Source organism: Nothoprocta perdicaria, unplaced genomic scaffold, assembly GCF_003342845.1.
Source record: "Nothoprocta perdicaria isolate Ctin4 unplaced genomic scaffold, notPer1 scaffold_20, whole genome shotgun sequence".
Taxonomy (NCBI): Eukaryota; Metazoa; Chordata; class Aves; order Tinamiformes; family Tinamidae; genus Nothoprocta; species Nothoprocta perdicaria.
The window spans coordinates 5,277,583-5,290,106 of NW_020455205.1; the positions used below are offsets into that span (position 1 = coordinate 5,277,583).

Consider the following 12,524-nt stretch of genomic DNA (forward strand, 5'->3'; position numbering starts at 1 on the left):
CCCGTGCGGCCGCGGGGCGACCGAGCTACCGTGGCTAAGTGCCCCGCAGGCAGCGAGTGCCAACGCGTGGTTCTAACCACGGAAAGTGAGCCCGACTAACCCCTTGCTTTCTAATTCCAAACAGGAAATCCACGTGCGGCCGCTAACAGGCCACAACGCTGGTTTCACCGTTTATTCCTACCCTTTGGTCCAGAAAAGACAGATGTCGACAGCCATTTACAAGGCGTGAGATTTTAATTCCAGCCTCTCTGATTAACTTGGATGGAGGCCTTTTGTCTAGCACTAGTACTTTCCAACTCTAAACTGGCAAATTACATTATTCTCAATTTTTCTTTAACTTTTTTCCCCAGAAAGGCTAGAAATTGGTCTGATTTTCCGGTAAAAAACAGTAGTCAATGTGGACTACTAATCTGTATGTTGACGGCTCCTACTCCATAGAAATCACAGTTCCAACATGCACGTGAGTACAGAGAGGGGTTCAGGCCAACCTCTCCACAGTACTTTAGCTATAGTTAGAAATCTAACAAACACGACGCGATCTGAAAATTGAAGCAGGCTCTTACACTCTAACTTAGAGCTAAACTGTCCTTAGCCATCCTGCTGTTGACACATTTCCAGATTAAAAACAAGTTCTCTATAATTTCATTTATTTACAAAATATTTGAGGAAACAATCAACTCAGTGACCATGCCATCAAAAGGCCCACTTTGAAGATCAGGTTTTCTTTTTCCCCCAGTATAAAAAAAAGAAGAACTACCAAAGTCAGTGAGAGAGAACCTGATAGGCTCCCGAAAATATGACTATTTTGATCTTTGTAAGCATGTAAATTAAAAGCCTAGAGTTTCCCGCATTTAATACTTAGGACATTCCACATTTGAGATTAGGATATGGCTGAGTGTTGAATACCTCTCTTCATTGCTTGGGTAACTTAGAAGTGATGGTATGGAATTTTATCAGCTCTGAAAAATATTTACTTTATGTTGGAGAACTTTCACATGTGCTCAAATCTCGAGGATTTTCAAGAGGTTTAAGTGTGCAGGGCTATACAAGGCCTGTGCACACAGGGACACTGGTTTTACTGGCACGTGCTCTCTGCGTGGTCTCGCTCTCTGCAGTTTCATACCCATACACTAAAGTCCTTGTTTGGAGCAGGGGAACAACCAGGTTGCAAAAAGGGCAGAGCAGCAAGAGCTTCTCAGAGCGCTGCGCTGGAGCCTTTGTAGGCTGCTGAAAACCAGGAGGAGTTAAAGACATTGAGACCTGGCAGGCCCTTTCCAAACACGTGGCGCAAAGGGGTTAAGGAGAGGGAGAAGGTGGGCGAGCCGGGAAGGAAGGTCCTGCGCTTCCCTGGATTCTCCGTGTGCTGGTAGTCGTGGTGACGCAGCTGGAGTTATGTAACCCGAGTCAGTGGATACATCATACTTTCCACATGTCTATCAGATTTGTTCCAGTTTTCCTTTGATTGCTATCTGTGAGCACAAGCTGGAAACTCTAGTATAAATGAAATTTTTTTTTCCGTTATTACTAATCTGCGTGCCAACATCTGATCCTTTTTAAGTACTGAGCTCTCATGGAAGATACTTAAATCTTAGCAAGTATATCCACAGCAAAAGAAAACATGTTCCAGTAAAGGCAAGGGCAGCAGCTAAGCACCTTAAAAATATTCATCATTGGTGTCACTTAAAAAAGTTGCTGTTTCAGAACAGTGTGGAAGGCATCCTATTGTAGCTTTGGATGTAAAAGTGGCATAAAATTTTTCAGAACAGATAGCAAGAAGCCAAGGGTTTAAATTCTTTTGCTCTGGTTTATCTTGAAAGAAACAAAAAGCTACAAAATCTCATTCTTGTTGACAATTTGAGACGCAAAGAAATTTCTAACCATTACACTAGTAAGGAAACCAAAGTTTATACCAGCCGTCACAATACAGGCAGCATAGGACCAGGGGAGGGAAAGATGAGGTGCTATGTGCCTATTGCTAACGCCAGGCTGTTAATAAAACTCCTAATGAAGGAAAAATTGCATTTGTATTCAGTACAGAGGGGAAAAAAAGACTGCACAAGAGTTGACCATTAACTGGAAAGCAAGTTTTTTTGGTTAATTTGAAGTAGAAATCTAATGGTTCTACCGGAGGTAGTCAGAGGACTAACAGTCCATATTGCCTTGCTGTTTTTTTCCTGCTATATAGGAAAGCCATGAGTTAGAAGAGGCAGTGTATAAATTAGATTCATAAACCAAACACTGTGCTTTTGGGCTGACTTCAAATTTAATGGAAAACAAACAGACAATTTTAAAATATTCATCTACTCGTTTTCTGAGAGCTGTATAAAATATCCATTTCTGAGTCGGTTACACCCCTGCAAAAGGCTCCATCTGTATCCAAGATTGTTGGGCAGGAAACAGAAACCGCACTATATTATAAGAGAACATTCTGACCTTGAGCCTGGGTAATACCTATCACAGTTAGGACTGCAAATGTTAACTTTGGCTTTTTCCTGATCTTCATGCACATTCAAATAACTATAGCACTTGAATGAACGTACAAATTGATCAGAACCTAAAATGTGTGACATGTACATGCGACTGGACCGCGTGTCCGGGGCAGCCAGAAGGCAACACTGTCTCATTAATGGTGCAGAACAAGCACAATCCATAGGTAACTCTGCTAAGCATTTTTTTTTGTTCTTTTTCCCCCTCCAGTAGTTATCTACTATTACATACAAGCAAACTACACTGAGTAGTTTCTTCTACCTCAAACTGGTACATTTCAGTCTTACAGATGGAGTTTTCTTGATTTCTGTTGCCTAGATTGATTCACTTTGAAGTAGTGGAAGGAAGGAGGGCACGAACAGCTCTGAACTGGGGGGAGCACAAGTGAGCGGCTCTGTCTCTTTACCAGGTGACTCCTACTGAAACGCAGCCTCAAGTGCCTGCCCCGGGTAAGTGGCGGGGCGGCAGGCGGGCGCTAACCCCGGCCGCGTTCCTCCGGTGCCCTGCAGCGCTCCGGTCGCAGGTGGGCTGAAGTCTCCAGCGGGTGTGCACGACACACCACTGATGTTAACCAGTATTTCACCCCGTAGCAGATCTCTCGGGGACTTTCAGTTGCCCTTTTTCACTAATCTTTTCCAGGTTACACAGAACATGCTGTACACCAAGCGCTACCCGTGTGCCAAATCTCAGAGTTCAGCTGTCCACATCGTTGCAACTCTGGAAAATTACTGCAAATTATTTCAAGAAAAGCTTTTAACACTGAATAACTTTACCAGTCAAACTAAATCCAAACAGTTTAATATTCTTACTACCCCAGGTTTAGTTACAAGCACAGAAAGCAGATACGGGGAAGATGTTCCAAGCTGCCAGTCACGCCGTTGCAGCCGCCCTCTGAGTGGCACCTTGGGCCTCGGCCCTGCCTCCCCCCAGCACAAGTCACAGGTTCAATGTCCAGCTCTTAAACGGTGCCAGAGCTCGGCAGAAACTGCTCTCTGGTCAAGGGTTTTCACAATAAAAGCGTGTGCTTGTCCCAAGTAAATGAACAGCACCAGCACAGTAACTGGGCCTTGGAAGCATGTGTAAGATTTATACATATAAAAATATGCAGCAATAGGTTACTATGCTGCAGCTTTTCAAGGGAGATGGAGAACATGGTTCGAGCAGGGATATAGCCAAGAAAGAACAATAAATAAAGCAGGGAGGATTAGATGTGAATACTCCTCATGGAAAGGAGTCTGGAGTGGCTTGTTGCTTAAAGGGAGAGAAGGAAGTAATTTTTTCAGCCAGAAAAAGATTGAAAAGATAAAGTTTACTGGATTGCCAATCAAGTATGGGAGCATATTCAGCTCAGGCTGCATTTAATCCAGGTCTAGCCAAGATTTTTATGCTAATTCTGCTCCTGCATGTTAGGTCATAAACAGAAAGCAAATAAAATAGAAAATAAAGCTTTTGCCTAACTTAGAAGGCCAAAAGTTTTTAAAAATAAGATGTCACATTAGTTGCTTGAATTAAGTGGTGGTTTGGCCTATATCAACTCTTTTTGGCTTTTAGTACTAGCACCTGCTTTCTTTTTTGGGGTTTGCTGGCGTGGTGGATGTCGGCCTCCGAGCCTCCTGTCGGCCTCCGAGCCTCCTGTCGGCCTCCGAGCCTCCTGTTGGCCCCGAAGTAGCTGCTGCCTCAGGAGGGCCGGCCCCGCAGAAGCCCAGACCCCAGTGTCAGCCCTGCGCGCCCCTGGCTCCGGGGTAGCGTGTGAGGGGCCCTTTCCTCCCTTTCCCATTGCTCTGGGAGGGGAGGGCAGCAGGTGGATGCAGATCCATCCTCTGCCCTCAGGGCAGCAGCTCTCCAAAGCGGGAGCGAGGCGGCCTGCAGGGCTAATCCCACAGGACTGGCACCTGAAGGGCCCAATCCTGTTCATCACTTGTTGTTCCAGGACATCTCCGAGTGCCTCAGCAACCTGGAAAATTCATATAGCCACAGGTCCAAACGGAATCAATGTTAACTGGAAATACAAAACTGAGTTTAAACTCTGTCTGATCAGCTCTGCACTGCCAAGCAGCTGACGCCTCTTGGCCGAACCCGGGCAGTGGAAGCTACTGACACAATTATTTGAAGTCAGGGCCGTTTGCGTTACAAAACAAAGTACCAGAAAAGTCTCTTCTCAGCTAAGATGGTACCAATCAAACATGATGTCTGTGATTTCCCAAGAACAGATTTTACATCTTTTCTCAACTGTCCCCCCAATCTAACTGGCTTGAACTCCAGTACAATACAACAGATCGGTGCAGTTCATGTCCTCGGGAGCGATTTCTTCTGGAAGTGCCAAGTACTGCCCTGGAAATACCCCTAGCACGCAGTACTGACAAACGTTAGTGATAACTACTAGGTTTGCAAAAACTTAACGAAGGAACACTGCGCTGCAATAGCAGAAATGAAACCGAATGCAAGTTGGTGCAGTTTTTGTAGACGCTGCTCAAAGGAGTGTTGGGTGATCCGCTCCAGCGGAGGCACCGTGCGTCCCTGCTGCGTCGGCTCAGCACCGTTCTCAAAGAGTGACCGAAGGATACAGCCGCCTTCACACCTCTGCTCCCCGCCACTAACCTCACGTACTTGGCAGTTCGCAGTCACTTGTCACACCAGACAGTCTTACTTCAATAGACCGGGTAACCTGGTGTGTCCCAAGGCAACAGGCATTTTCCAAGTAAATGTACTCAGTTTTCTTTCCCCACAGGCTGCTATCCTCTCTTTAGATGGACTTTATCCTGTCATAACCTGTACTTTTAATTTTCATTTGGGCATGACAAATGTAGCAATTCCAGTGAAAGAGATAGAGACAATTTACTGCAAAAAATAAGCAAAGAATATTTAGTGATTTGTGTCTGAATTACCCACGTTTCATTGACTATGTGTATTTTTAGACTTTCAGATACAAGTTGCAACATATCTCTGGGTTGGTCCCATGCAGTATTCCAAGGCTACCAGGAGCAGTGACAGTTCCCGTGCTTTCCAGGTGCTGGAATCCCAGACAAGCAGCACGTGGTTCCCGCTCCTCGGAGCAGTGCTGGCTTTGGTGTGCTGGCTTTGTTAGGCTCGGCTTCTGTCCCTGTTTAACCAGAAGGACGAGGCTTTGGTGCGGATGAAGCCCCTGTTCACAGGGCAGCAGCCGTGTTTGACTGTGGATGTTTCAGTGTCACCAAATGTCTTTCTGAATGCGTCTCCTTCAGGCCTTGTCCTTTGCTGGGAAGGCTTCTAGCATGTCCTCAGTTGATTAGAGAGCAGAAAAACAGTTTTCAGACAAGTGAGAGTTGGTTTAAGCAAAACCAGGACTATTAAGAAGGGCAGAGCCTCCCTAGCAGGGCAGCCAGGTGAGGCCTCGGCCTGGTGCAGGGTGCAGGGAGGCTGCGCGTCACCGCGAGCAGAACCAGGAGCAGAACCAGAACCAGGCCCGCGGGGGCAGCGGCTTCATCGGGCACCGCGGCGCTCGTCGCCTCTCCCGGCACGGGCACAGCCTCTCGCCACAGCCACGGGGCTCCCAGCACACAAGTGCTTTACATGGAGGACTGTAATCCCTGCTGCTCCGAGGTGCAGACTCAGAAGGGAAGTGGCAAAGGCAGCAAACTGGGGGATCGGAGGCAGAAGCGGAGCCTGGAGGCAGCTCAGCCTCCCCGGCTGGGAGCGCGTCTGGGCCGCGTCCCGCAGCTGGGCCCGCGCAGCAGCCTGGTGCGAGGCCACTCGGGGCACCAACCGGGCCTGTGACAACGGCACTTTGTTCATGAGCAAGAGAGGCTCCTGCTGCGGGACTAAACCCTTCAAGTTTCAGGAATTTATAAAACGTGATTCATTTCTGGTTCAGGTAAAAGATGGCTTTATATAAGCAACTTTTATTATGTCTTCCCTCTTGATACTGAATCTCTGCGCTGGTTTAAGGAAAAAAAATGCAGAGAACCACCCACGTGAAAGACAAAACTGAGAAAAATACAGTCTGACTAATTAGAGAGAGCAGAGCAAGCTACTTGGACGCCTTTCTGTTAAAACAAAAATATTTACCCAAAACAGAGCACATGCTGCTGAATACAGCCATGCAACTTCACAGTTGTTTGGAACCAAATACCTACAAGAAGCATTTTTAAGCCGAGGAGTCCTCTTTCCTCTTAAAGGGAAAGCTGAAGAGTCCCTCTTAAAGGGAAGAGAAGGATTTTCACATGATCTCACTTAGAAAAAATCTGTTTCAAATTGCCCTACGTGTCCTGGCCCCCTGCCCACTTTTACTGAAGGCCTTTCCTGTGCAGTTCCAGAGGGGACGGGAATCTCTAAAAAGTTTTCCTTAAAAGGACGTGTCGGACGCTGCGCGCACACGACGCTCCGCGGCTACAGAAGCCAGCAAGGCCGAGCGCAGGGGTTTCCAGCCCTTATGCTCCCAAACGAATTACAGCCCAGGGAAGGACGTCTGAGTTAATGCTCCTACAAGCAGGACCGAGGCGAAGGAGTCCACATCCTTATCCCAGAAGGTGGGCACCCATCCTCTACAGGTGTTGATTCAGCAGCAGGAGCATGGAAGCAAAGTCCAACCCTATATTTTTCCATGACCAGTAAGTTTTCATGGAAGTTACTACCCAACCATGAGCATGGTTGCTGCAAGACACCTTTTAAAATCCCAGGAAGAAGTTTGGCTTCGGAAGGGCGGAAGCAGCGCGCGTGGTGCGAGCCTGCAGGGTGCTGCCCGTGGGGCTCGGCGCCGGCCCCGCTCCGCCCCGCGGTGCCTCCCCGCGCCGCGGCTCCCGACCAACACCGTTTCGGGGGGCCGTTTAACACCCACCAAGGCTCTGAGAGACTCTGTGTGCACTGTCGTGTCAAAGTTGTCAAAGGGACTTAAATCATGGAAAAAAAGAAATTACCCCTTACGCAACCCTTTGGCACCCTTGGGATGCCAAACATCACAAGGGTGGCTGCCTTTCGCTGGGGGGCTTCATTTACCTGCTCATGGGCTACTAAGCAGTGCTGTTCCTTAGCAGGGAGACAGCACTTCCTGCAACACTTTCTTTCCTTGTCATCGAATGACTCGAATGCCATCAGCCGCGGGATCGGTACCAGCCTTGCTGCGCGTGGATGCCCATGTTTGTAGGGTGTCGTGGCGGTGGCAGCGCCTGTCCGCTGGCTCACGGCTTTGCAAAGCTGTGCGCAATGGGCACTGCCCGGCTACGGCGGGCGCCCTGCGCGGAGCAGCGCGAGAGCCGCAGGGATCCCCGCTGCCCAACTGCCTCCCCCTTCCAAGTCAACCAAAGCCGCCGCTGTCGGTCCCGCTGCTGGGCTAACGCCACCATCATCAGCGCCACGGCTCTTCCCACCCAGCACCTTACACGGGGATAACGTGAGTTACGGCAGCTGAACAGAGCTAGGCTTTCAATGGGCTGCTTAGAAATACACACACACATACATACATCTGCTACAAAATATGCAGAGAATGGCTAACCCCAGGTTTCTGCAGTTCAAAGAGCCAAACTATTTCCAGGAGTACAGGAGACTGTGGTTCAGGAAAGGAGCAATGTTTGATTTGGCAGTGGAGGGAGGAATGCAGGAGGAGCATTTTCTACAAGCTGCCATTCAAGCCAGGTTACTGAAATTTGATGTTTTCCGTAAGTCAACATAGAAGTAAGGAGCTGATAGAAGTGACCAGCAAGCTGCTTGTAAATGTAGTAGGGAATTCTCATTATCATTGGGGTTGCTGATGCATGGAAAAAATGCATTTTCAGCTCAACTTAATCATAATTCAGTGTTTACATCATTAATGTGCTTTAAGTGATATAGGTAGCTATTGTGCCAAACCCTGGTAGAATAAAAGTACAGCTATGGAATTATTCCATTGTACCATTTATGTATTGTAGACAGTTTTTTTGTTGACTCAGTTATCAAATATGTAATTATGCACCAATTTCTTCTGCTGCTGATTACAGTCTCTGCATCTGGTTTACAGATTTCCTCACTACAGTTATAGGCAGAAGTTTTCAACATTTCATTTATCTCTAAGTACCTCTTATAAGAGAGGTTTGGGAACAACTGTTAAAGGAGAAAGATGCTTGAAGATCACCACGCGCTTAGAGATTTCTAGAAGACAATAAAAGAAAGGACAGAGTTACAAAGCAGTTCATTTGAGCTGCAGAACTGCTAAAGCCTGGATCCAGCTGGAAAAGTTTCACATTTTTTTTGGACAAAAACTCCGGAGCTTGGACACAAAGAGAAAAGTCTCGGTGCGATGCATAATGAAACTGGCATTTAGCTAGAAAACACCAGTAATTTCAGGAGCTATGAAAAAAGAAAAAAAAAAAAAAGCATGTCAAAAAGCACGAAGAGATTGAGGCAAACTCAAGGTCAGTACTTGACCATGTAAAACTCTTCTGCTACTTTTGCTGACATTTCCTTCATAAAATTTCATATTTTTCTAGTATGGTATTTTGGAAAGTTACCGTCAAAATATTGGATTTTTAATTTACTCTCCATGCAGCAAAGCTTATCACAGAAAAGTACACAAGCTGGTTTTATTTTAAATTCAGCACCTGAATTTAGCTCAAAACTTGTAAATTAATATATTAATTTCTCAAAAGTGTTACAGACTTCTAAGTACAGTGTATGGAAATGCACTGGTCCTCTGCTGTCAGTTTTAATTACAGAAGAAACCACCTGTGCACTTGAAGCCTAACTTCTCTTCATCTTGATCCTATACATCCTTCATTTGTATTATGTCCTTCCAGGTACTGGTAATAGCAACATGCTGCATCAGCAGCAAATAATCCTGTGGAAGACTCCTAAAAGGCACAAAGTGAGCAAATCTAATGGTCTGCTAAAGACCATTAGATAAGGAAGTAGATAAGTATATAGGAAGTGTGTGTGTGAGGGGGAATTTTGTAGTAGGAAGAGTTGTTTTATTAACAGCTACTTTTTGAGAGAGAAGAAGGTTTTTTTTTCTGTTTTGGTTTTATTTTGAGAATAGAGGTGAGAAAGAGGAAGGAGAGGGTCTAACAGTTCAGCCTCAGACAGCCAAAACTTCATCAAGCTCCTCGATCACGAAGGTCAAAAAAAGTGCAAAGTAGTGATTGGAATCCAGCTCTCCGTTAAAATATTCATTGTCGCTGTCGTGGCTTTGCTTTATAGACCCGCTGTAATCCATGACAATTCATTAAAGCAGAGAAGCAAAATACAAGTATTTCTTCCTCAGCAGCTTCAGGAGAAAGGAGCATCATTCCTAGGACAGGCCAGTGCCCTTCGGCACCTGCCTTCAATTACCCTGGGTTCATCCTTGCTGAGGAGAGCGGGAAGCACCTCCCCTCCGCACATTTCAAAGCATGGGCTGTTTATGAAGTATAGCTGCTTGGGAAGTATGGCTGTTTACAGACTTCTCCTGGCTACCAGGCTGGCCGTGGAGACGAGGACTGACCGAGTCACTTCAGCTCCTTTGGCACCTCCCAAAGCCCCGGGAAGGGCAGTGACCAGCGCTGGCCCCCGACGGCCAGGGCAGCTTCCCGGGACGCGGCACAGCCGAGCGCGGCACGAAGCTTCACCCCTGCTGCCCACCGTGTTTCTGGCCGTCCTTCCTTTCAGAGAAGCACAGAGAGGAAACTGGCAACGTATCAAAGACAGAGGAAGGAGAAGATAAATAAATGCCCAATAAACACCCAATAAACATGGGAAGGGTGGAGTGGGGAGGAAGCAGATGAGCAAACTGGAAGCTCCTGCCCTCGGGTCCTTTTGGGCTCTGCACCTTGAGCAGTGACGCTGGAGCAAAAGCCCCTGCTCATTCCTTACCTACCTCGGGGCAGACAGTGTTACTCGCTCGTGGCTTTAGGTGGTTCCCTCATCTGCTTGAGGAACCGTAACTTCCAGCACTACAGAAACTGTCCCATTTGTTGAGAAGAAAAAAATTACTTAATGCCTGCAGAAGAAACTATCCATTTAAATCATCTTAAAAAGCTTTTTCATGAATGTCTGTTTTGGATCAAGCATCTTCTGTGATGTCAAGTAAACAAGGAATTGGCTTCCAAGGCTTTACACTTGTTTGCCTACAAGTTTCTTATGCAGAGAGGCTCCCTTACAGCAGGGAATGGTGCCGGGAACAGCTTCCATCCTTCCCTTGTGGATGTGAGAAGAGAGATCCCCTATCAGGGACCAGCCCCGCTCAGGACCGAGGTCGGTGAGGAGGTGAACACCACAAAACCACCCGCCCTTGATGCAGAGCCAACGCGGCACCGAGCTCAGCGGCACACGGAGCTGTCAGCCAAGGAGGTCGGCGGGAAGCACCGGGACACGGGGCGCTCACCTGCCCAAGCACCGCAGCAAACAGAGCGTCCCTCTGAGCACCGATCCAGAATAAAAGGTTTAAAAATAATAAAAACGGAAAGCAAGAAGCAAGCCCAAGAGCCTTTCCTGTGGAGCACAGCACAGCGAAGCCCCCGGCAGCACGGCCATGGGCAGCAGCCTGTCTGCTCTCCGCGGAGACAACTGCCCGATCGGTATGGAAACCTCACACAAGGGCATCCAGCACGTCCCGGGGCGCGGGCTGCGAGGCACCGCCGCTGCTCACAAACATGAGAGCAGCACCACGTTTAGAACACAGCAAAAGAGCCACCATCACCCGCTCCGAGGTCAGTGCTTTAGAAAGCACGATGGAGATGGGCAACAGAAAATATTCCTGAAGAGTTGGAAGCTGGACTTTGTTCTTCAGATGTTTGACACATTTTTTTGAGAAAAGGAATTTCTGATCTTTATAAACCACTGTTGTCTGACCTTCTTGAACTATATAAATATAAACATACCTAACGTACAGAACCAGTCAAGATATTAGCTAAGAGACACAACAGATCCATCTATAACATAATTGCTTTGTTACTTGATCTCTTGCACTAAGGAAAACATTCTACAAGTTCAAGGTAATCATTTTGCTGACCTTTTTTTTTGGAGGAGGGAGAGGGAGGAGGCTGAGGGAAGCAAGTTAAATTGTCTGGTGAATAATGCTCGTCGGGTAATGTTGAATTGCCACGTTCAAAGACAGAGGTAGAAGCCCAAGTTAACTGAAGTTGTGCAGAGAACATCCCTCCCTCCCCAACATTTGTGCTGAAGAAAACAGATACAGTGGGGAAATGACAGATCCAGAGCAAGATGCAGCAGGAGGCCCTTTCCGTAAGTGTGTGAATCACAGAATCACAGGACGGTTGAAGTTGGAAGGGACCCCTAGAGCCCATCTAGTCCAACCCCCTGCTCCAGCAGGGACACCCAGAGCACGGGGCACCCGGTCGCATCCAGGCGGGTTTGGAGACCTCCAGAGAAGGAGACTCCGCAGCCTCCCTGGGCAGCCTGTGCCAGGGCTCTGTCACAAGGGTTGTCCCATCCTGTTGGGTCATACAGGGATCACTGCTAAACACGTGGGACTCTGTCAGTAGCTTACTAAGGCAGTGGAGCTTTTGCTTTTCCCATATGCTGCAACAGACAACATATATTTTTCCATTTTTTTTAAGGACTGTAACTGCATAGATGAATGACTTTAGGCATGGAGAGGAGTCTCCCATGAAGACACTCGGGTTACACTGAGTTATTGGCGTTTGTAACGCTTCTCCTGAGGAAGCCAATGACAATAAAGAAGGTATCCTTTGTAAAGGCTCTGTTACACTCGTTTTTTCTTCTCGCATGAGTGTTTGAAGTGAACAACTTTCTCCTCCCCTATTAACCACAAGTAAAACAGGATTTAAGGACCTGTAGAAACCTGAAGCTCGATGGGAGTGTGAAATAACCAGTGACCAAGGGCCACACGTCTAAGCGAGCCGGTGCCGCAGGCCGGGGCGCGGGGTCCCGGCCGGGCCGCAGGGGCCGCTCGGGCAGCCGGGCGCCAGCGCGAGGATGGAGCGCGCACGTACGTGCGACTGGGCAGCATGTTGTGGGTGTGTGTGTGTGTGTGTGCGGGTGTGCATCGGGGGGGCTGTTGCTTTTTGTTTCCCATTCGGCTCTACGGGAAGCCGGGGTCCGCTCCCGCGGGCGGGGGCGCGCGGCCGCCGCGC

General features: G+C 47.8%; 1 protein-coding gene and 1 long non-coding RNA gene across 2 annotated transcripts in view; one reads left to right on the forward strand and one right to left on the reverse strand.

Moving 5' to 3' along the window:
- The window catches only part of CNN3 (calponin 3), a 48,789-nt gene that overhangs the window by 5,608 nt on the left and 30,657 nt on the right, over nt 1–12,524 (reverse strand). The gene's annotated exons all lie outside the window — the stretch shown is intronic.
- On the forward strand, nt 11,084–12,018 carry LOC112946114. Its single transcript, XR_003249155.1, has 2 exons — nt 11,084–11,402; nt 11,988–12,018. It is a non-coding gene; the product is annotated as an uncharacterized LOC112946114 (long non-coding RNA).